Source organism: Nyctereutes procyonoides, unplaced genomic scaffold (genome assembly GCF_905146905.1).
Source record: "Nyctereutes procyonoides isolate TBG_1078 unplaced genomic scaffold, NYPRO_anot_genome, whole genome shotgun sequence".
NCBI lineage: Eukaryota > Metazoa > Chordata > Mammalia > Carnivora > Canidae > Nyctereutes > Nyctereutes procyonoides.
In genome coordinates this window covers 11310138-11335732 of record NW_026575144.1, presented here as the reverse complement: position 1 = coordinate 11335732, position 25595 = coordinate 11310138, and the positions used below count along the sequence as shown (strand labels likewise).

The 25595-nt window shown below is 39.4% G+C and overlaps 1 protein-coding gene across 1 annotated transcript in view; it reads left to right on the top strand.

Moving 5' to 3' along the window:
• Positions 1 to 25595, top strand: part of EGLN1 (egl-9 family hypoxia inducible factor 1) — a 58267-nt gene that overhangs the window by 1740 nt on the left and 30932 nt on the right. The window lies entirely within an intron of this gene.

Below are 25595 nucleotides of genomic sequence, written 5' to 3'. Positions count from 1 at the left end.
ATTCTGGAAGAGCTTGGCTGCTCCCCTCCCTCGCATTGCTCTTCTCCCCCTCCCTGTCTCTACTGTTCTGAAACCCACCACAAAACGGGGAAAGAAGTATTTCCGTTTTTAGACCTTGCAGTGTAGGTAGGTTACATTTTTAGCATAGGTTTCCTTTATTTGCTTTGTTAATATAATTCTTCTGTTGAAACAGAACTGTGTGGTAGCTTCCTGGAAAAACAACAACAACAACAACAACAACAACAACAACAAAAAAAAAACACAAAAAACTAAACCCATGGAATTGGAGCAGGAGGGAGGGCTCATTCTAAAGTCTCAATTTGGTAGAATCTCTTTGTTTTCTCTTTACTGTTGTAAGTTTTTCCCCCCAACAGATTCTTCTGCTGGTACCTAGTCTGATCCCCCCTTTCCTTCTCTCTGTGGTAAGCAGGAGACTCTTCTCTCCTTAATACTCTCCCAGTTCTTTTTCATTTTGCTTGCCTGGTCTTAATCTTTTCTTTGTATCCAGCTCCTCCCCAGGCCGCCCCGCTCCACCCTCCTCCACCATCAATCTCTGTCTGATATTTTGAGTTTTAAGAGCTTGTCTTAGGAGATCATCACGTGTGTGTGTTTGTGCACACACACTGACTCTTCCCACTAGTTCTTTTGTGTGTTGTCAGGGCATCTCTTTTGGCAGTCCTTATGGGTGACTCTCAGGCTGCCTGAAAGGCTGAGCATAAGGCAATGAGGAAAGTTCTAAACATGAACGTTTTGTGGGGGGGGAAGAAAAAGCCTAATTAATATATTGCCATTCATTACTGGATGAAGGCACATGTCTTAATATGTAGTTTAAAAAAAAATCAATACGTGTTTAATATTAAGCCGAAAGAAAAAAAGAGGAGCTTGTTTAGATCTCATTCTCGGTCTTCAGTGAGAGTTTCATTTATGTTTTAAAGAAAAAGAAAAACAACTTTGTCATGGATCAAATCTGAATATAGTCATGAACTCTAGAGCAGTTCATGGGAATATCAATATAGCTCTCTGCACACTCACCAGAGTCATTAGTTGAGGTATGAACTTAAGGCGAAGTCCTGTAGAAGTTAATGTCCTAAATCTTCTTTGATCTGCTTTCCTTGGTTAATTTAGCTTTCCAAGTTAAGTCCTCTCCTGTCCCCACTGTTTTCATCTGTCCTCAGGGAGGGGACAGTAGTCAGCCTAGCCTCTTAGAGGAGTTGCTTCTCATGGGGAGGTTGTTGGAAAATACCACCTTATTCGTCAGGCAACCCAGTGGCTGAAGGGAACAGTATTCGGGGTGGTAAGCCACTTGAGTGCATGTATTTTATTTAGTATTTTGAAAGGGATTTATTTAGTTGAGAGCGTGTGTGCATGCAGAGGGGAGGAGGGAGAGTGGAGGAAGAATCTTAGGCGGACTCTCTGGCTAAGTGTGGAGCCTGATGCAGGGCTGGATCCCATGACCCTGAGCTTGTGACCTGAGCCCAAACCAAGAGTCATCGCTTAACTGAGCCACACGGGTGCCCCACAAGGGCAGGTTTTAAACTCTTTAGATTGATCTTATGCTTACATTAATTTTTGGCACACAATTTGAGAATCTATGAATGATTTTAGGGAATCCCTTTCATTGTATTTGATGGAGAAGAGGGTTTTTGTTAATCGTGTTTAATCGTGTGATTTTAGTATTCCTGAGAAACCCAAAGTTCTTGCTTTCGGGGAATGGGAAGGCAATAGGATTATTAGCCACCATGTATTGAGCCACCATAATGTGCTGGACACCAGAGTAGGCCCAATACAGACATGATCACAATAATCTTACTCCTATGCAGTAGGTAGTTAATATTCCTAATTCACGTTTGAGGATATTTCAGGTCAGACTTGGCTCAGGCCTACCGCTTATGCCGACTTCATTGGGATTCAAATTTAGGTCATTTATCAAGCCTCGGGCATTTTCTACTACACTCCACATAGGTAGGATATTAGATGAGCTGAAGATTACTTAGTATACTACTGGGACTAAAATTTGATATATTTTATTGATGGCGATAGCATTAGCCTTGTATAGGAATAACTGTACTTTATGGTTGGCTTCTATAAACTTTTTAATAGATGACTACACAGTGTTTCCTTCAGTATCTGAAAAGCCACTTAATTGTTAACCCATTTGAATCATGCTCATTTCAGTGTAACTTTTAAGAGAGGCAGAATATGGGTATTATATATGGGATTGAAGAGAGGGTCTTCCGTTAAGAATTTTGTTATTCTTTACAACGCTGTAGTAATTTAAAAAGTCACTTGCCTCAAATATGTAGTTTTTCTCACTTAGATTTTCATAGCAACACTGTAAAATAGGTAAGAACTGTTGATATACTATTCCTGTGTGTGATTTAGAAAGATGAGCCTCAGGAAATCATGCAGCGTACCAGGACTTGCGTTGAAGTTTTCTGACCAAAATTCGGTTGTCCTTTTTTATTTATATTATCTACTCTGAGTGGTCTTTGTGTGTATGAGGGCCTGATAATCAGATGATGTATAATTTGGCTGTGGCTTGCTCAGTGTTCGGCTTTGATTTCCCCCAGGCTTCTACTTTAGAATGCTTATCTGGCCCTTTGTTTGTCCAGCTCCTTGAAAAGAGGAACCACAGGCGAAGGATGAAGTAATGCACGAGAACACTGATGTAACTGAGCTTCAGTTTCCACTTTCTCTGGCCCCTTTCTCGGGATTTTCCCTATTTTGACCTTAAACTGACCTTTGATCCTTTTTCCTTTCTCACACCCTTTAGCTGGCGGTGGTGTTCAGTAGGAAGAGATCATGGTCTGATGATTGGTGAAGAGTAGTGTCGTGTGGGCTCAAAGAAATCCTAGGTGGCTTTACTTGGGTAGAGGAAGAAAAGGAATGCAGACGACCAGGGATCATGGGAAAATGCAGAACTATTCAGTTGGAGCTTCTCAGCTACTCCAAAGGAAAAGATTGGCCTGTTAGAAAATAGATACCAGAATCATATATGTATTTTTGGAATTCATCCAAAACTTACTCTGTTCAGTTAAAATGTACAAAAAGAAAAGGAGTGATAAAATGGGTTGAGTCTAATAAGCAGATTATAATCCTATGATTTTTCATTAGTGTGGCAGTTGGTCAGCTCTGGCTGATGATGGCTTTCAGAGCAAAGAGTAGGATGAGGAAAATCCTGTTGCTTTTATATCACTACTGGAGAGATGTGGTGACAGTCCTTTCAGATGTTACAAACAAAACTTCCTTCTCACTCTAGTTCTGCCACTTTCTCTATACTCTTGGCATCCACAGTGTACTAAAAGGAGTGGCTTGTTTAATGTTTTAATAGCTCTATCAGTCTTAAGGATCAAAGTCTGTTATTCCATATGTGAAAAGGTAGAAAACATTGCAAGTGCAGTAATAACGGTTTCTCACAGTGCTTTACCATTTTTAAAAGAGCTATGTGTGTACTGCAACAGCAGTCTTCATAGGTTGTGACTGAACCAAGATCAACTTTGTAGGAAAACATTTGGTATAGTGAATTCATTTGTAGTTCACAATATAAGGTAACTCCTTTAGCTGTAAAGGAATTTTATTTTAAATGGAAAGGGTTTCTGTTTTTTTGCATGTTTACAACTCTTCGCTCATCTGTTGCTTAGTAAGCTGCAAAAATACCCTGCAAGGACTTAGTCACATGGGAGGATGACATCTGAACATGGAAGGATGGTGGACTTTGTGCTGCTATTCCATCTGGCTGGGATCCTGGATCTACCCCTACTCCTGTGTCCTTGAGCCAATTGCCTAATAATTCTGAGCTTCAGTGACTCCATTTGTACAGTGGTGTTAAATCATACTTGCCTTTTCTGCCTTGCAGACTTGCTATGAGGAGTACATGTAATTATGCATGTAAAAGCACTTTAAATTGTAAAGCCCATTGTGAAACTGTCGTTAACTATTTATTTATCTTGGGTAGCCCTGGTGGCGCAGCGGTTTAGCGCCGCCTGCAGCCCGGGGTGTGATCCTGGAGACCCGGGGTCGAGTCCCACATCCGGCTTCCTGCATGGAGCCTGCTTCTCCCTCTGCCTGTGTCTCTGCCTCTCTCTCGTTCTCTCTGAATGAATAAATAAATAAATCTTTAAAAAAAAATATTTACTTATCTTAAAATTTTCCTATTTTTCTGATTCTTTCTCTAAGAGTTCTGTGCTATTCCTGTCTTTCCCCCTTATAAGCTAGAGGGGAAAAAAGACAGAGCATAATCACCCACCCATTTTTGATCTGACCACTCCCTCCTCAAACACATACATTTATTTTTATTTTTTTGTTAATTTTAGATTTTATTTATTTATTCTTGAGAGATGCACACACAGAGAAAGTCACAGGCAGAGGGAGAAGCAGGCTCCCCACAGGGAGTCCAATGCAGGACTCGATCCCAGATCCCAGGATCACCCCCTGAGCCAAAGGCAGATGCCCAACTGCTGAGCCACCCAGGCATCCACACAGAGAAAATAAGTCCCAGAGAGGTTAAGTGACTTGTTCAACAACATAGAGCTACTTACTAACAAAACTGACTGGCATTTGATGCAATAGATTCTTATATCTGCAACTTTATGCTGCACTGCATGTAAAAATGACATATTCCTACTTAACTAATTGTGGTATTATGCCATTTTTGAGAATTGCTTGAACATTTATAACTTCCTTTTTCTTCTCCCTCTTACTCCTCTCATTATATACTTTGGCTTATCTGACATTCTAGTTTAAATTTTCCTCCTTTAATTAATTCCTCCCTAATTTCCCTAGAGTTCTTTATTCACCTTCTCTTTCCTCCAACATTAAAGCTATTTTCCTAAAGCTGGCCTTCCCTCTCTTTTTGCTTAGTAGGAACTGTCTTTCCACTCTGCATTTCTGATTTACACATTCATTCTCTCTTTCCCTTTCCTTTTTTTTTTTTTCTTCCTATCAGGCTGCAAATCTACCTTTGTTTATCTACCTTTGTTTATCTTCTCCGATATTTTCTGAAGCCTGTGCCTTTCTGGCATGCCATTGGATTGATGTTATCAGCTTAGTTTTTATTCAATTTTTTGCTTTAGGCCTTTAAAGTGACACTAAATGTTTCAGTCTCCCTTTCACTTGAACAGATGCTTAGATGGTTTTCATAGATGCAGTTTACTACTATGCCTGCCTTTTTTCTGCTGTGCTTGTATTCTACCTCCTTTCCCACTGTGCCCTTGTTCTGCACCTGAAATGCTGTTTATAATTACAGGATGGCATTCATATCATTTATGAACCATATTCATAGCTTGTCTTTGACGGTTATTGCAGCTAGAACCTTTCTGTTCTAAAAGACTAAACAAAACAACAAACAGAAAACTGACAGATGGTTAACCGAAGTCCTTCCTTAAAATACTTTTTTTTTTTCACACTTGTATTTCCTAGTCCAAATGCTGAACTGTTCTGCCACCTTTATTGGAATGTTTTATACTTCATTATCACATTTTCCCAGAACCGATCCATAGTTCTGTTTCCAAAGATCTCGGATAGTATCTGTAGCCTCTGTTTGCTCATTGAGACTGCTATAAAATTTTCATGAGTCTGGAATCCTCATTTTCCTCATTCAATGTCCCAAGCCCCATTTCATTGCCAAGGCAAAATGTACATACTCTTAGTTCACCTTGTTGTGTTCTCTGAGTCCTCTTTGATAGTCTTTTCATTCATTTGTTCATTCACCAAATATGAAGTGAGTACTTGCCTTTTCTAGGAGCTAGGAATCTGAACAATGACACCACGAAAAAACCCTCATTCTCATTGGGCTTAAATTCTGCTTGAGGTAGGCAAGAAGTGGGAAAGATAGTCACTAAATAAGTGTATAAGTAAATATGTCACATGTTAGGTGGCAAATATTAAGGCAAAAAATAAACAAGGACAGGGTGACAAGGGGGTACTCTTCTCTTAGGACCAATAAAGTTATAAGATGATATTTAAGTAGGCACTTGAATGAAGTGAGGACCTGGGTTATGTGGATACCTGCAAGAAGAACATTCCTAGTGAAGTCATTACATAACAAATACAGTGGCCCTGACATGGAATATGCCAGATATGTCAGAAAACAAGAAGGAGGCCGCTGTGGTTACAAGAGTAAGGGAGGATCATGGTAATAGCTTCGATCCATGAAGTGGTGGGTTAGGAAGTAAGATCACATCATGTAGGATTTTGCCTTGTAAGGCATGGCAAGAACTGTGGGTTTTACCCTAGGTGATGGGGAGTAACTGCAGACATGGGTTCTGGGTATATATAGAGTCAGTGAGATTTGCTGATGGATTTAATGTGAGGTCTGAAAGACAGGAAGGAGTCAAGAATAGGTTTTTGGCTTGGACAATTGGAAGGAAATAATGATTATTTTGTCTTGCCCTAACTCTTCTGCCTTTCTTCTCTTGCCCCACTTTTTCAGTTTCCATTTATAGCAGGTGGTTGACACTTATTTTGCAGCCAGAGCTACATAAAAAAGTTCTCTGCTCTTCCTTTGCACATTCCTTTAACTTGGCTGTGCTTGCTGCTACTGTTGTTGACCTTACAGCCCATCCTTTGTCCAGAGGCTTCATGGCTTCTTTGCACACTGTGCTCTCAGCCCTGCCTTGCGGGCTGCCTGGCTGCCTGCAGGAATTGCTGCAGGAAATCTTGCAGCATTTTGGGTGCTGTCAGCCAGTGTGGCCGTTCTGTCTTACATGAATTGCTCACTTAAGATGGCTTATAGAGACCTATAGTAGTAAGTAAAGAGGGGATAAATTTAGGATAGCTTAGGCTCCATATTCAATGATCTGAAAAAGTGCCAGAGGTATAGGAGTTCTCATCCCCTTGCTTTGGAGTCTGACACTGGAATTAGAAATAAAAGTACCAACTATCAAACGGGAACTTGATTGTGTAAAAATTAGAATATTGTATCGAGGACTCTGAGGAGATAGGAAGCCTCACTTTTGACACCAGAGTAAAGGAGCAGCATGGACATATGGATAGACATTAGGTTATCATGTATGAAATGGTTCTTAAAATTTTAAACCTGAAAAGTCAACATGAGCTATAGAATCCAGGAATCAATACTTTCAATTCAAAATAACTTCAATTTAAGACTGAATTTTGCAGACCTCTGTTTCAGTTTTCCTTCTTTTCGCAACTTCTAATTGGTAGTTTTCTAACTTTTTTTTAAGATTTTATTTATTTATTCATGAAAGACACAGAGAGAGACAGGCAGAGGAAGAAGCAGGCTCCATGCAGGGAGCCCCACTCAATCCGGGGATCACGGGATCACGACCCCAGCCAAAATCAGATGCTCAACCGCTGAGCCACCCAGGTGTCCCTGTAGTTTTCTTCCTGAAGCTCATTTCTTAACTTTCTCCTCGTCATTGTCAGAAGCCACAGGCAGGAACAACTTGAAACATCCACTTGTATTAGTTACCTATTGCTACATAACAAACTACCCCAAATCCTGGTGACTTTAAACAAAATCTGGGCACAGCCAAGCTTCATACTCTCTTTCACTCTCCCTTACCCTGCTGGCCAGGGTTTGTGGTTTCCTCCCAAGGCTTGAATGGGGTGTGTCTGCTTCCAGGCTCACTCTGTGGCCGTTGGCAACATTCATTTTCTCATGGGTTGTTGGACTGAGGACCTCAGTTCCTTGCCATGTGGGCCTCCCAACACAGGAGCTCACTCCATCAAAGTATGCAAGCCAGAAACACCCTAGCAAGACTGAAGTCCCAGGCTTTTGTACCCTAACCACAGAAGAGACACCCATCACCTATACTGTATTCTTTTGTTAGCAGCAAGTCACTAGATTGATTCCACACTCCAGGGGAAGGAATTACACAAGGATCTGAAGGCCATTTCTTAAGTTGTTTGCTCCTCTGCAGTGTCTGCCCCTTAAATGTTATTGTTTCTAATGGTCTGTGCTTTGTCTTCTCTCTTTGCTCTAGTCATCACTTTTTCTTCCTGGCTGATGTCAGTGACGTGCTTGGGAAGCACAGGTTCTTAAGTTAGTTTGCCTGTGTTCAGACCCTTGTTTAGCTACTGAATTGCATTCTGATTTTAGGCACATTTTCTAACAATTAAAGCATCAGCTTCCTCATTGGTATAATAGGAGTTAATAGCACCTAATTCAATAAGGTTTGAAGAGAGACGGATAATGCATGAGAAGTGCTCAGCAGATGATCAGGCAGGGTTTGTCGGAGCTCCTTGATCTGATGGACTGATGGATGTCTCCACCTGCATGTTCTGGAAGTACTGCAAACTCAACATGATCAAGACTCTAAGTTTCCTGCTGGAGGGGATAGGGCTTTCTGATGGGGAGAGGAGGGAACAGGTTTAAAATTGATCCTGTCTGTGGACTGCATTTATTTTTTTCAACAACTGTTTACAGAGTGCCCAGTATATGCCAGGACCAGTGCTGGGCACTGGGAGTTCTACAGCAGTTGAGCCAAGGTAATTCTGTCTGCCTTTCTGGAGGGGAAGATAGCCTTGAGCCTGCAGTCCTCTGCGTGGTAGATGTTGCTGAGATGTACAGGATCCCATGGGAACAGGTCAGAGGGGCCCTGAATTGGTCTGCAGGCCAGGAAAGGTCTCCTGGAAGCAGTTCAGTCCGGAGGAAGTAGAGGAAATCCACTGAAAGTCTCTAAGTCTGAAAAGAGAACCATGTTTTAGAAGAGCATACCTTCTTTATCAACATGGAAATTGTGCTCATTTAAAAATTATTTCCTATCTGTGTCTGGTTTCTGTTCCCATTTATGATTTGCTGGTGAGATCCATCTTCTCTGTCTCAATTATTACAAAAGCCAGTTTCCTTTTTGTATCTTTCTTTTCCAATCCCTTCTATCCTGGTGATACGTTTCCAAAATACAGATCATATCATTATCTTGCTTGAAAATATTTGTTTCCTCCAAAGTCTTCATATGCTATACAAACTTTAAAAAAAATGTTTTTCATTTCTCATCATATACGTTCTCCTCTAGGCACTGGAGCCTTCTTGCAGGTTCTTTGAACCTGCATTTGCTTTCTGTGTGAAAAGGTGATAGGGAAGTTTTTCTAAGTTGATTGATTCTTGACTCAGTGCCTCTAAGCAAAATTACAGTGCTATTCTATCTGTTGCTGTGACACTTCATAGCATTGATAGAACATTGTCCATGCTGGTGGGTTTCCTCTACTAATTGTGAACTTCTTGAGGATAGGACCCATCTTATGTGCAATGCTCCTTGCATCGGGCATCCAGTAAATATTATATCTGAATTTCTACTGCGCTATTCCAATTGAGGTTTTTGATCACTTTATACCTGGATTGTTTCACAGTGTTATTTTTTTTCTTAATTCACTCTTTTCTGTGTACCACTTATATCCACCTCACATAAATTTATTAATATTTATAAAAATCTTACTCAAAAATATTTCTGAGTTTTATTTGTAAGGGTCCAGTTGATTCTCATGCATCTAATGCTCAGCAACTGCTTAGGCCCACACCACCTGCCCATTCTGATTTGCTACTCCTCTTTGAAGAAAACCACTATTTCTGCCAGATTCCCCATTGCTGCCCTTCTCCCAGTGTATCTATGAATTCTTTGACTGGTTTATGACTCCAACATCCCTGCTCCAGCAATTTAAGTCTTTTACTTTCTCTAAGACCTAGCTTAAATCTCATTCCCAAATATAGCCTTGAACTCTGTACCTCCACCAATCTCTTTTTTTCTCGAAAACTTTGTATACCTTTATTCCTGAGGAATCTTCTCCAGAAAGATGTAAGGACACAGGACTGTTCTTTAGTGTTCTGTCTTAAGGCATAGCACCTTTAGTTGTCGTTCATATTTTTTATTGTTTGTATATTAACACTTGGTGAATTGTACTCACCTGCCCCGCCCAGTACCTTACCCTGCTTCCCCTTATTTCCATCTAATTTCTAGAACTACACTTTTTGAAAGTCTTTGAGGATTTTTGTCCTGTTGTGATCATCTCCTTTCTGTGTTTACTGTGCTGTTTCTAGTCTCTATTTTCTAGATAAAAATAACCGAGGCCAATATGGCCTAAACTATTTTTAACTGCAAGTTTGGGAAGAAAGGTCTACTGTGAAGGTGGAATGAAGTTTCATGCCCTGCCTAGCTTAGAGTCAGTCGATCAGGTTACAGATTGTGGTAGAACCCTGCACATCCATGAATCTCAAGGGGGAAGGGCCTGCATATCTTCCCTCCCTCCCCCCCCACCAGGGGCATGAGACTCCCCAGGGAACACATGTCACTTCAAAACAAAGCAACATAATAGACATGTTGACAGTGACCTCTTGTATCCTCTTTTGCATGACCTCAAGAAAGAAGAGAAGCTTGCGGCTAACAAGCTGACACAAAGTTCAACATGGATATTGCATGATTCATGTACAGAGTAAAAATTTTCAAGAACAGATTTTTAAACTTCTAAAATGATCATAGTTCCGATTTGGTTTTAGGACTGTAATTTATTCAGAATTTCAAATAACATGAAAGGAAGTTTAAGAGTAATATTTAACAAAAGAAGGCATGGGTTAAGCAAGGTGAGAAATATTTCTTCATGATCAGAAAACCTTCAGCTGTATTCAGGCATTTAATCAGCTTGGGGGGGGGGAAACAGTTGATTTAACTGTTCAAAGAGGGTAGTGCAGATGACAGTAACTGGACAGTGTAATGATCATTTGGATTTGATCTTGAAATGCACTCAGACATTTGCATGCTTAAAAAGAGTTGCACTTCCTAATTATGCTGAAGTTTGGAACTTAAAATGTATTTTCATTCTCTGAATACGGTTTTTGGGTTGGTAAGGAGAGTAGCCAGAGATTTTATATTTACTGCAGATAATTTATGTGCAAAAGAATGGTGGTAGTTTGGGGTGCATGCAACCCAGAGTATTTTATATAAGAAAATTTTCGCTAAAAATCATATATGATAATAGCATTCTTCACCAAGAGCTTAGAAGTTTTTTCCAAGGTAGTTATGTAAGTGGCTCATGATTTTGTTTTGCTTCTGGACCCCTTTAGCCCTTTAGGAATCTTTTTTTTTTTTAAAAGATTTTATTGATTTATTCATGAGAGACACAGAGGCAGAGATATAGGCAGAGGGAGAAGCAGGCTCTCCATAGGGAGCCTGATGAGGGACTCAATCCCAGGACCCTGGGATCACGACTTGAGCCAAAGGCAGATGCTCAACCACTGAGCCACCCAGGCATTCCCTCCCTTTAGGAATCTAATGGAAGCTGTGTACCTTCCCATCCTAATAAAGAACATGCACATAATGTTTTGCTTATAATAAGGCCCATCCATAGACCCTACATTAAGAACACGTTATAAGAAGAGTTCTAAAGAATAAAACAAAAAAAAACATTTTTAAGCGTTTAATATCTGGTTATGGTAGAGTAAGATTTCGTTATTCAGTTGCTCTTCTTCACCTGTGTCTATAAAACTATGCTTTGGATTTTTATCCCTATGGTACTAGTCAATTTAACTTATCAAGACCCAGATACAGGGGTATATTATAACTTATTATATGTACAGACTTCTGAAAGATGTTTGCCTCATACAGTCTGGATATAAAACAAAACAAAAAGTTAACTGGTATGTATCAAGGTAGAAACCTTAGTAGATGACCTTAGTACCTCTTCAAGCACATCTTGCTAGGTTAAACCTTGCTTTAGAATTCTAGGTGTGCATTCTACCACGAAAGACTGAGAACCTTTATCACTAATGATTAACACTGGATTGTGATTCTTTCTCTTTTTTCTCTTCCCATTATACGGTCTTATTCCCTATTCCCATTGTATATGTTCATATGTGTTTTGCTTCTGCTTTGGTTTTTTACTTGTAGTTGGCATTTCTGTAAGATTAATTTGAATTTTTAAAAAATAAAATTCTTGGGGCACTTTGGTGGCTCAGTTGGTTAAGCGTCCCAACTGTTGATTTCGGTTCAGGTTATGATCTCAGGGTTGTGACATCAAGCCCCAGGTCCAGCTCCTTGCTCAGCAAGGAGTCTCCTTGTGATTCTCTCCCTCCCTCTTCCTTTGCTCCTCCCCCTGCATGTGTATGCACACCTGTGCGCTCCCTCTCAAACAAAACAAAACAAAACCCTTAGTAACAGTGCACCCAGTGCCCGGGATTAAGGGTACTCTTACAAAAATGAAACTAGAATTCATATTGGTCGATTCTATTTATATTAAAAATAGTTCCTATAGTTGTTAGATCTGAAGCATCTCTTGATAGTTTTGTAGAAAGAATCTTTAAATATGTAAGAATAATCTGTTCATACTGCTAGTTTTCAAGAACTGTGTTTTGATGTGGCAAATAACGGTAAAGTATTTCTCTAATATATATATATATTTACCCTAAAGATTCTTGGAGTTATTTCTTTCTCTTAGAGTTGTCCAGGGAAAGGGAGGACAGTAGGGAAAAGAGATGATTATTGACAAAAGCCAGAAATGGAAATAGTTCTGCCAGCCCTGATCTGCTCTGGATTCTTGTTCTCTGGCTCGCTTTGAACACTGATCAGAACCTCTCCCACTCTCCTCTTCTTTTTTAAAAAAAATTTTATTTATTTATTCTTGAGAGACACAGAGAGAGAGAGAGAGGCAGAGACATAGGAAGAAGGAGGAGCAGCAGGCTCCATGTAGGGAGCCCGATGTGGGACTCAATCCCGGGACCCCAGATCATGCCCTAAGAGAAAGGCAGATGCTCAATCACTGAGCCACCCAGGCGTCCTGCTCTCCCAGTCTCTTCATCTATGAAATGGGAATCATGTTGACCTAATTAAGAGGATAAATACTGAATAATTGATTGTGGTAAGAAAGAACCTTTTCATTTATTTTTTTAATACATTTTTTTAAGATTTTATTTTTAAGTAATCTCCATACCTAACATGGTGCTCGAACCCACAACCCTGAGATCAAGAATTGCATGCTCCACTGACTAAGCCAGCCAGGCATCCCTGTGAGAAGCTTTTTTTAAAAAGCGATTATACTTTTAGCTTTCGGCAGCACCGTATCAAATTGTTGAGCCTTGGCTTAACTGCTCTTAACTCTAGACCTTTGTTCCTGTGCATCGTATTGGTTAACATTAGCATCACAAGTTAAAGTTCAGTTTTAGATTCAGAATTCTTGACTTGTTTTTAATGGCATATCAGAACTTTATTTTGTTTTTTGTTTTGTTTTAATTTTAATTTCAATTCCAGTATAGTTAACATAACAGTGTTATATTAGCTTTGGGTATATAATATAGTAATTCAATAATTCTTTTTTTTTTAAGATTTTATTTATTTATTTATGAGAGACAGAGAGAAGCAGAGACATAGGCAGAGGGAGGAGCAGGCTCCCTGTGGTGAGCCTGATGCTGGACTCTTCTCAGGACCCTGGGATCACAAACAGAGCCAAAGGTGTCTCTCAACCAATGAGCCACCCAGGCGTCCCTGATTCAACAATTCTATGCATTACTCAGTGTTCATCATGATAAATGTACTCTTAAATTCTTTTCACCTATTTCACGCAGCCCCCCCACTCACCTCCCCTTTAGTGACTACCAGTTCCCTATAGTTACAGTTTTTTGGTTTGTCTCATTTTTTATTCATTTGTTTTGTTTGTTCAATTCTGCATATGAGTGAAATTATATGGTATTTGTCTTTTCTCTGAGTGATTTACATCACTTAGCATTATACTCTAGCTCCATCCATGTCCTTGCAAATGATAAGGTTTCATTTTTTTATGGCTGAGTAATATTCCAGTGCGTGTGTGTGTGTGTGTCTGTCTGTCTGAATATATATATATATATATATATATATATATAATGTCTTTTTTTCCCATAATCTACTCATGGGCACTTGGGCTGCTTTCATAATTTGGCTAATGTAAATAATGCTACAGTAACATAGGGGTGCATATATCTTTTTGAGTTAATTTTTTTGTGTTTTTTGGATAAATATCCAGTGGTGGAATTAATAGATGGTATGGTAACACTATTTTTAATTTTTGAGGAACCTCCATACTGTTATCCATAGTGACTGCACCAGTTTGCATATTTATCCAGCAGTGTAAGAGGATTCCTGTTTCTGCACCTCATCACCAACACTTGATGTTTCTTGTGTTTTTGATTTTAGCCATTCTGACAGGTGTGAGATGATATCTCAGTTTTGATTTGCATTTCCCTGATGATGGGCATCTTTTCATGTGTCAGTCATTTGTACATCTTCTTTGGAGAAATGTCTGGTCACATCATCTGTCAATTTTTTAATTGGATTATTTGGGGGGTTTGGTGTTGAGTCATATGAGTTCTTTATATATTTTAGGCACTAACACTTTATCAGATGCATCATTTGCAAATATCTTCTCCCTTTCAGTAGGTTGTCTTTTAGTTTTGTTGCTTGTTTCCTTTGCTATGCAGAAGCTTTTTATTTTGATATAGTCCAGTAGTTTATTTTTGCTTTATTTCTCTTGCCTCAGCAGACATCTGTAGAAAAATGTTGATATGGCCAATGTCAGAGAAGTTACTGCCTGTGCTCTCTTCTAGGATTTTTATGGTTTTAGGGCTCACATTTAGATCCTTAATCCATTTTGAATTTATTTTTATGAATGGTATAAGAAAGTGGTCCAGTTTTACTCTTTTGCATCTGTCCAGTTTTCCCAACATTTGCAGAACCTTATTTTTAATTAAAATGAATCAGTTGTTAATTAGGTAGTTGGCACAGTGCCTTGGCTCTGTGGAAAAACAAATAGTCAGTTATAAGGGCATCTTGTGCTAAATTTCAGATTGTTGTGTTACACCATGGGTCATGAAATAACAGACGGGGGACACCTTGATCAAAGGATTTCTCTCTTGCCCCTTCTTCCCCATATCAACACTCCCTTCACCCTCCTTCAGCACCCCTATATCTTCTTAGCAAAGTGAAGTCAGATGGCAGTGAATATTTTATTTATTATTAATTTAATTATTTAAGGTACTTTTTAAAAATTGAAACTCTTAGGTGTTAATTTTAAAAGCTAGTCATGCATATAAATAAGCTAGTGCCTAAAAATGATTGGATTAGATCTCACAAATGAGTTTATACTTATTTTTAGCTTTTATTGATACATACATAGTTTCATGATTTATTGGTATTACTATTTCTTTTATTTACCATATAGTCTATAACTTAATAGAAAGCTTTTAGAGCAAAATCCTAAAAGTTAATTCTTGTTTCCCTAAAATAATGAGTATTTGGGGTTAGGTATGTTTCAGCCATGTGTCGTAGCTGAAATTTTACCTTTATCTTTAATATATTATCATCTTGTAGTTATCTCCAATTAGAATTAGTTTGGTGTCTGTGCTATTGAATTTGGCTTGTGATAATTGGGTTCATAGTGAAAAATGCATTTTAAGAAGCTTATGTTGCCCTTGTTTTAAGAAATTGCTTGTAGGTTCCACACTTTTTTTTTCTAAAATTGATTGTTCTTAACATTGTTAACAGTGGAAACAAGAAACCATTGAGATACAAACTCTATATATTGTAGTATGTAGGTTTTATTTATTTATTTATTTGAGAGATCAAGCATGAGGAGGGGGGAAGGGGCAGAGGCAGAGGGAGAAGCAGGCTTCCTGCTAAGCCAAGAGCCCCATGCTGGGCTCCATTCAAGGACCTGAGGTCATGACCTGAACTGAGGGCAGATACTTACTTACCCAACTGAGCCACCAAGGCACCCCAGTAGGTAGCTTTTTAATATCGACGCTGGATAAGATCATTTTAGTCATTTACAAAGAAAATAAAGCTTATTTGAAAATAAGGAATGGAAGGGCATCTGGGTGGCTCAGTCAGTTAAGCATCAATCTCTTGATCTCAGGTCAGGTCTTGATCTCAGGGTTGAGTTCAAGCCCAACATTGAGCTTCACATTGGACATAAGCCTACTTGAAAAATAAAAAAAGAAAAGGAATGGAAAGGCAAGTGAAGTTAAACTTCTTGTGTTCATAACCAAATTTTTCTTATAGAAATGTATCCATCAGTGGACTGGGACATGGGCTTGGCACTGGCTGCCAGCCCTGGGCTCTGGCCCACTGACTGACTAAAATACATACATACATACATACTACTGTATCTATCTAGGTATTATATAGAAGAGTGATTCCTTTGAATTATACAATACTTTGAATAGTTTGATAATATAGCTTAAATTCTTGGTAATTTTTGTGATTGCTATCTTTTTTTTTTTTTTTTAACTTGGGAGGGACAGAGAGAGTATGCTGGCACGTACAAGAGTGTATGGCAGCGGGGGAGAGGGAGAGAAAATCTTAAGCAGAGTCCCTGTTGAGCGTGGAGCCCAATGCAGGGCTTGATGTCAAAACCCTGAGATCCTGACCTGAGCTGAAATCAGGAGTCTATTAACTGACTGAGCCATCCATCCGCCCCAGTTGCTGCTATCTTTTCCAATTTGGGAATTGTGTATATATCTGAACTGTAAAAATCTTACATATAGAAAAGCATTTGCTCCTTTGTATAAAATCAGAAACTTTATATGTTTCTGATTATAAAAATAATACAGTGCTTCAAAATACATGAAGCACATAAATAAAAATAAAAAAAAATTAAAAAAAAAAGGGGATCCCTGGGTGGTGCAGCGGTTTGGCGCTTGCCTTTGGCCCAGGGCGCGATCCTGGAGACCCGGGATCGAATCCCACGTCGGGCTCCCGGTGCATGGAGCCTGCTTCTCCCTCTGCCTGTGTCTCTGCCTCTCTCTCTCTCACTGTGTGACTATCATAAAAAAAAAAAAAAAAATTTTAACAAAATACATGAAGCAAAAACTGACAATAGAAAAGCAGTAGACAAATTAAAAATTACAGGTGAAGATTTCAATATTGTTATAACCAAGTAGAAGAAAATAAGTGAGGGTGTAGAAGACTTGAACACTGTCACCCAACTTACCTAATTGACATCTGTTGAACACTCCTCAGAATGACCGAATAAAATAAGCATACCTGGGACATCACTGGAATCGACCATATGCATAGCCATAAAACAAGTCTCAATAAACTTGAAAGGATTGAAATAATTCACAGTATATTTTTGGACCACAGTGGCATTAAATTGTAAATATAATAGAAATCTTGCAAATCCCACATCTGTGGCAATTTAACAACACATTCCTAAATCACCTCTGAGTCAAATAAGAAATAGATGTAGACATCTAGGTCAATGGACAGGATTAAGAGTCCAGAAATAGACCCACATTCAAAATATCAGATTTTTTGTTGCCTTTTTTTTTTTTTTACAAAGATACTAATTCAATGCAGGATAGTTTTCGTTTTGTTTGTTTTAATAGTGTCAGAATATGTGGATATGTATCTGGAAAAATGAACATGACCCTTATCTCACTCCATACACAAAACTAAGCTCAGAATGTATTATTGACCTAAATATAAGACCTAAAGCCATAAAAATTTTTAAAGAAAACTTGGGAGAATCTTTGTGACCTTTAGATGGGCAGAGATTTTTCAGGACAAAACAAAAAGATGAATCATAAAAGAAAAAAACTGAAAAATTGGACTTTAATATTAAAGCTTTTTGCTTAAAAGAAAAACACCACTTAAAATATTTTATTACCTTTGGGGACAAAATGTTTACAAAACCTGTATCTGACAAAAAACTTGTATCTGGAATATATAAATTCTTCCAGATATAAACCTATGTTATAATCTACGTATACAGAGATAAAAGAGGAAAGAAGTAACAGTGGAAAATAACACTGTTCTCTCTGCGTTGTGCTATTCTAATTTTTTATTCTTTATAATTTACTCTTAAGTGTTTATCACTTAGCTTCTGTTTTCTTTTATTAGAAAATATTTTTAAAGGCAAAGTTCAGTGGTCAGGGTGATTCACTGGATGTTGGAATCATGGAAATAGGTCAGTGATGGCTCACTTGTGTAACAACCAAGAACTGGTGGAGAAAATCCCACTGTGTTTTCCATTCTCCTGTAAATGTGGCCCTCTCTCCTTTTTCCTCCTTGGTGGTAGGTCGGATCTAGTTCCTTGCAGACTGTTGGACTGAAAGCTATAGTTCCTCACTGGCTCTTGGCTGGAGGACTTTCTCCTTTCCTTGACCTTTTATAGGGTAGGAAACATGACAAAATTTCACAATATGGCAGCTGGCTTCCTTCAGAGTGGGTGAGGGAGAGAGGTATAAATATTTCTTATAACACAATAATAAGCAAAACAACCTAAAAGAGACAAAAAATTTGAACAGATACTTCACAGCAGAAGATATATAAATGATCAAGTATGTGAAACGATTCTCCGTGTCATTGGTTGTTAGGGATATGAAAATTAAAAGCAATGAGATAGCACTGTACATACACTAACATGGCTAAAATTTAAAATATTGGTAATACCAGATTTTGGTAAGGATGTAGTACAACTAGAATCCTCATATATTGATACATTCATTACTTGAATGTATGTAGAATATAAAATGACATGGTCTCTTTGGAAAATAGGTCAGCCATTTCTCAGAAAGTTAAATATAGACTCATCATATGGCCCTAAGTATCCAAGTATTCACTCCTCTATATCTGTAAAGAGAAGTAAAAACCTATCCACAAAAGACTTGAGTATTATTATTCATTGTAGTTAAAAATAGGAAATAACCAAGGTTCCATTATCTAGTGACTAGATAAATAAGATGTGGGACATGATGCAGTGGGATCCTGTTCAGCCATTGAATGAAATGAACTGTACTGTCTGGGGCAACAACATGGATGAATCTCAGAAACATTGTACTGAGGAAAAGATTGTACCATAAATTATTTAACTAGCTCCTTGTGGTGGAAGTTTGTGTTCTTTCTAGGTTTTTGCTGTGACTTCAGCAGTAGTTCTTCAGTAGATATTTGAAGATATCTATAGGTGTCTTTTTTTTGAGTAATCTTAAAAAAATTATTTAAATTCAATTAATTAACATAAAATGTATTATTGGTTTCAGAGGTAGAGGTCGGTAATTCATCAGTCTTCTATAACACTCAGTGCTCATTACATCACATGCCCTCCTTAATGTTCATCAGTTACCATGTCCCCCCACCAGCGCCCCTCAGTTTGTTTCCTATAATTAAGAGTCTCTTATGGTTTAGTTCCCTCTCTGATTTTGTCTTGTTTTATTTTTTTCCTTTATTACCCTATGATCCTCTGTTTTGTTTCTTAAATTCCACATATGAGTGAAATCATATAATAATGTCCTTATCTGATTGACTTATTTTGCTTAGTATAATATTCTGTAGTTCAATGTCATTGCAAATGGCAAGATTCTTTTTTGATGGCTGAGTAGTATTCCATTGTGTGGAGTGGAATGGAACCACATCTTTATCCATTCGTATGTTGATGGACATCTAGGGTGCAGGTCCCCTTTCACATCACTACATTTGTATCTTTGGGGTAAATACCCTGTAGTGCAATTCCTGGGTCACAGGCTAGCTCTCTTTTCAACTTTTTGAGGAACCTCCATACTGCTTTCCAGAGTGGCTGCACTAGCTTGCATTCTCACCAACAATGCAAGAGGGTTCTTCTATCTCCATACCTCACCAACATCTGTCATTCTAGCCATTCTGACTATGAGAGGTGGTATCTTACTATGGTTTTGATTTGTATTGCCGTGATGCCAAGTGATGTTGAGTATTTTTTCATGTGTCTGTTGACACATTTTTTCATGTGTCTGTTTCATGTATGTCTGCTTTGGAAGAATGTCTGTTCATGTCTTCTGCCCATTTCTTGATTGGATTATTTGTTCTTTGGGTGTTGTTTGATAAGTTCTTTTTAGATTTTGGATACTAGCCCAGTTTTTTGTTTTGTTTTGTTTTTTAAAAGATTTTATTTATTTATTCATAGAGACACAGCTAGAGAGAGAGAGGCAGAGACACAGGCAGAGGGAGAAGCAGGCTCCATGCAGGGAGCCCGATGTGGGACTTGATCCCAGGTCTCCAGGATCACGCCCGGCTGCAGGCGGTGCTAAACCGCTGCGCCACTGGGGCTGCCCCTAGCCCAGTTTTTATAAGAAAAATTTCCAAGAATAAAATTGCTGAGTTAGAGAAGATTTTTATATTCTTATATGGCCAACATTACTGAATGCTTATATACCACCCACAATTATAAGTACTCTTTCTGCCCAGATTATCTTGCTTAATTCTCCCAACAACCATATTAGTGTGTAGGTACTTATTTTCCTCATTTTTTAGTTAAGGAAACTGAGACACAGAAAGTTTTTGTTTTTGTTTTAAACTTGTTTCAAATCGACTATCATAAAATAAATAAAAATTAAAAAAAAATTAGAGTTATCTTAGGGATCCCTGGGTGGCGCAGCGGTTTGGCGCCTGCCTTTGGCCCGGGGCGTGATCCTGGAGGCCCGGGATCGAATCCCACATCGGGCTCCCGGTGCATGGAGCCTGCTTCTCCCTCTGCCTGTGTTGTGTCTCTGCCTCTCTCTCTCTCTGTGTGTGTGTGTAACTATTATAAATAACAAAAAAAAATTTTTTTTTAATTTGTTTCAAATCACAGAACTAGGAAGTTACAGAGCCAGAGCCCAAATCAGGATAGTGTGATTGGAGAGCTTTATCTGGTAAGACATGTGAAGAAGGGCTTTATTTATGCATGTTTTGAGGGTGCTGTATTTATTTTCAGGTCTCCTACTTGATCTTGCTCCATGCATGACAGAAATTTTTTAATTTTAAAAAATTGAGGAGAAGCCAAGTATTTATCCAATGAGTTTTTCTCCTTCCTAACTGAAATAATTTCAGAAATGCACCATTGGAATGTTGTTTAATTTCAACATAGACAAACTCATATTCAAGAAAAATACCAACCACTCAGTTAAAGGAACATTCTTTTGATAGTATACAAGTACAGCGTACACTACGTGGAGCTGTTTTTTTCACATAAATACTAAAGAGTATCAATCAAATAGTAAGTTCACATTAACCTCAGACACTTACCAATGTCCTGTCTTCACATAGGCAGTGTGTGCAGAGGGTCCTCCAGGTGTGTAAGCTTAGCATGAGAATCACACTAGTGTCAGGGGCCCTCTGTAGAGCTTCTGAATCAGAGATTTTGACCCAGGGTGAAAGCCAGACAAGTTCTTAGAACTTCATGGAGCTTCTAATTCCCATTTGGATCTGAGAAAACTGGTTTAGGGCATACTCTTAATCAGTAAGGGATCTTAAAAATGTGATGTCTGATGTATCAGATACCCAAAGGGCATTTGTTGAATAATTATTCTAAATACCTCTTAACAATTGGCAAAGAAAAAAGATCTGTTATTAATGAAAACAACTGGTTTACATTTTCTTGATTGTATTAATCCCATAAATTGATATTCTCTCTGCCTGTCTCCCCATGACTTCTACAAGTAGGTGATACCATCTGCCTTTACTCATTTATCACATATTTCTTCCTTAAATTCCCTGATAATATGATGTGTGCCTTCAAGTGCTGTTCTGAAACTAATCTTTTGAAAGCTGTTCAATTAATTAACATAAAATGTTAATTTTGTCAGAGGACCTGTCCTTTTCTCTCTCGCACCTTTTCTCTCCTTAGCTGCTCTGTAGCACTTGAACCCAGAGGTAGTGTGGTGTATTGGTTAGTGTAGCATTCAGAATCAGAATGCCTGGATTCACAGCCTTGCTCTGCCATTGGCTAGTTGTGTGATGCCAGCGGGTTATCTGCTTTGTTTTCACATTTGTTTTGTGGGAAACAATAGCACTTCTGTCACAGTGGTGGAGAGAACTAAATGAGCCGATGTGTGTAGTGGGTTGTACCTGGCACATAGTGAGCTGTCAGAGTTCCCACAACTGCTATGCAGTTTCCTTTTCTCCTACCTTGGGTGACCTGCTGTTGCACTGCCCTGGCTTTCTGTCATCTCTGGAACCCTGTCTGCTGGCTTCCTTTCTTCTCACTAAATGTAGGTGTTTCCCTCCGATCTGGCATCAGCGCTTTCTCTTCACGTGTAATATGGAGATTGGCCACTGGCTTTGGTATCAAGTAGACCCCGGTTTCAGTTACATCCCTGCCACATTCCTGTGTGAGCTTGGAACTTAACCTGAATCCTTTCCAAGCTCATGTTTCTGATCTGTCAAACTGGGGTGATTCCTGTATCACAGGATTGTTGGGAGGATGCGAGTGAACCCAGGGCCCAGGACAGGGTCTACCCGTGTGGTCGCAGAGTAAATGGGCTCTGCTGCTCCCACTTCCATCTCCAGCATGGCTCATCCCCTCGCTTTCACCCAGTTTTGTATCTTCGAGTAACATTACTGTGATGATGGCCCCTTACTGCTGTTTTTCTGTTGGATTTTCTTCTTGCACCATGAAGGTGTGCTTTCTGTAGGTCTTATTCATATTTTAGAGTGTTCATATCTGATCACAACTAATCCTCAATCATCTTCCCTCTGAAACCTTATCTTGTGTTCCATTTTAAAGTTCACGTTCTTGACATCCTCCCAGCCTTGGTACTACTAAACCTTGAGTTGATTCGTACTCCTGTTCAGTGTGTCTCAGGTTCCTCTCAGTGTAGTTTCCGTTCTCACTGACATGGAGGCTCAACCGGGGTTTGGCCTGCAATTCACACTACTGTATTTAGATCTTCATTACCTTGTTTGTGTTTTTTCCTGGTAGCCACAAATGTCATCTCCCTACTTCCATTATCCCTTGTCCTTCTAATCTATTTTTTACATTCATTTTCCCTTACCAGAGTCATATTCCCAAAGTGAGAGATCAGCAGATTTTCCCCAAAAGGCTAAATAAATAGTTATTTTAGGCTTTGTGTTCCATACAGTCTTTGTTGCGCCTACTCAGCTCTGCTATTGTAATGAGAAAGCAGCCTTAGATAATATGTAAATGAATGAATGTGGCTTTATTTCAGTAATACTTTATTTTAGAAATCAGGTGATGGGTTAGATTTGGCCCACAGGCCAGAGTTTGCTGACTCCTGTCCTAAATGACAGCTCAGATTGTTATCTGTGCTTGCTTACAAGACTTGGGGCATTCAGTAGCTTGAAAAATGGAGCCCAAATTCCTTAGCAGAGAATGTAAGACCTGCTATTATGTGGCCTCAGTTTCACTTCATTTCTCTCTCTCTCTTAACTTACTTATTCATGGGAGATAGAGAGAGGCAGAGACCTAGAGGGAGAAGCAGGCTTCCCATGGGGAGCCTGATGTGGGACTCAATCCCAGGACCCTGGGATCACAACCTGAGCTGAAGGCAGTGCTCAACCACTGACCCACCCAGGTGCCCTTCACTTTATTTTTCTCTTAATAAAATTCTTTATTTGGGATCCCTGGGTGGCGCAGCAGTTTGGCGCCTGCCTTTGGCCCAGGGCGCGATCCTGGAGACCCGGGATCGAATCCCACATCGGGCTCCCGGTGCATGGAGCCTGCTTCTTCCTCTGCCTGTGTCTCTGCCTCTCTCTCTCTCTGTGTGTGTGTGTGACTATCATAAATCAATAAAAAAAAATTCTTTATTTTAGCAAGTGGAACTATCTCCTGTCCCTAGGATATGCCATGCTTTAATTAGGGCATCTCATGGTTCTTTTGCTGGTTAAGATTCTAGAGTAATAAGCACTCTGTATCTTCCTGAATGGTCTTCTCTTCCCTCCCTCTCTTGCTCCCTTCCTCCCTCCTGACACTCTGAACGTATTTCTTCAAATGATTCTCTTTTTTAATATTGATTGCAAAGTAGGGCAATCTTCTTAGTGGCCTGCTTTCTTACCCTTCAATAAAATATTTTGGTTTTAAGTGTTTTGTTTCCCACTATTTGGAGAAGAAAAATGTGATGCAGTTGCACAGACTCCAGAAAGACTAGTTTTTATAGCAGCTACTCTGAATGATAGAGCTCCTAACTCTTAGATGCCACCAGACACATGTGTGAGTGATACGGTGCTATACAGAAGTTCTTTGGGGAGGCGGCTTTAGGTCTGATGGGCCTGTCAGTTACTTCAGAATGTGTTTTGACCTCTGTAGAGTAGGATACTATTTTCCCTACTTCATCTCAGCCTTTCAGAGTTCATTGGGTGCTGAAGGACCATCTCTGGCCCTATATGTCTTCCTTAGGGCTTGGAGGCATTCTGCTGCAACTTTATGAGCACATCCCTTATGGAGCCTTGGAAGTCTTCCTGGCAGTATCCTAATTCCTTAAGTTAAATATTTTTTAGTACTTTCTCTAGACCTGTGCTTTGATATAAAGATAAGTAAAGCACAGTTCCAGCCTTAACAGTCCTCAAGGTCAAATGCAGGGGTCTGTAGACTTTCCCAAAGGGCCAGATAGTATTTTTGGCTTTGTGGGCTACTTGGTCTTTGTTGCACCTCGCAGTTCTGTTGTCATACTTGTTGCACCTCTCAGCTCTGCTGTCATAATTGAAAAGAGCTATAGATGATACATAAATGACTGAACTTTGGCTATACCAAGTGAATTTTATTTATTAAAATAGGTGAGGGATCCCTGGGTGGCGCAGCGGTTTGGCACCTGCCTTTGGCCCAGGGCGCGATCCTGGAGATCCGGGATCAAATCCCACGTTGGGCTCCCGGTGCATGGAGCCTGCTTCTCCCTCTGCCTGTGTCTCTGCCTCTCTCTCTCTCACTGTGTGCCTATCATAAATAAATAAAAATTAAACAAAAATAGGTGAGGGGCCAGATTTGACTTGAGACTGTAGTTTGCCAACCCCTGGCCTAGTGGCATTGTGCCAAAGGATATTTGAAACCACAGATAACAGGTGTATCTTCCTTGAGTGTCAGTTTTACTCAGTTATCATTTGGAAAAAGTTAAGTAGTTTTAACTGATAAGTAATTTAAAAGATTATTTTAATAACATAGATAGCTACTTACAGACTAGAAGTAAAGTTGAAATGACTATTTAAGATGAAACTGAGCCTTGCAAGAAGTTTCTTGTTTGTGGTGAGCTTCTTAGATCTGTATTTACAAACTTTTCTAAAGCAGTTTGTTGGAAAAGTTTGAAAAGCGTTGCTAGGCATTGGAGCCATTGAAGGATTTAGAGGAAGGCAGTGACACCAGATTTTAATTTTAGAAAACTTGGGTGGGGCGCAGAGAAGGGTTTGGAGCAGGACGTGGCCATCCTGGAGGCAGGGAGGTGAGTTAGGAGGCTGTTACAGGACTCCAAGCAAAAGATAAGGACCTCTTTTAAGAGAGGGGTAATGAGGATGGAGAGATTCAGACAGATTTGAGACCAAGCAAGGATGTTTGGTTTAATTGATTGTGGAGGGGAAAGTACATGGAGAAGTGGTTGAACAAGGATACCATTTGGTAAAGGAAAGGGTATATGAAGCCAAGCTACCTGAAGGCCAGAGAAGACCAGCAAGTAAGGGGTTTTGGCATAGCTGAGCTTACTATGCCTGTGTTTTGTATAGAAGTAGAAATTGGTTTAGATGTCTAAGACTCCAGACAGCCCTCTGGACTGTGGTGGTTGGTCTATAGATAGTGGCTAAAACCACAGACAGGATTGAATGCAGTCCCCTGAGGGAAGAGGTTTACAGAGCAAGGAGTAATGCTAATTACAGAAGCCTTAGGGGGAACAAACTTCATTGGTGGAGAAAGGGGTGGAAGGGAATTAGGCAGTATTAGAAGAAAAA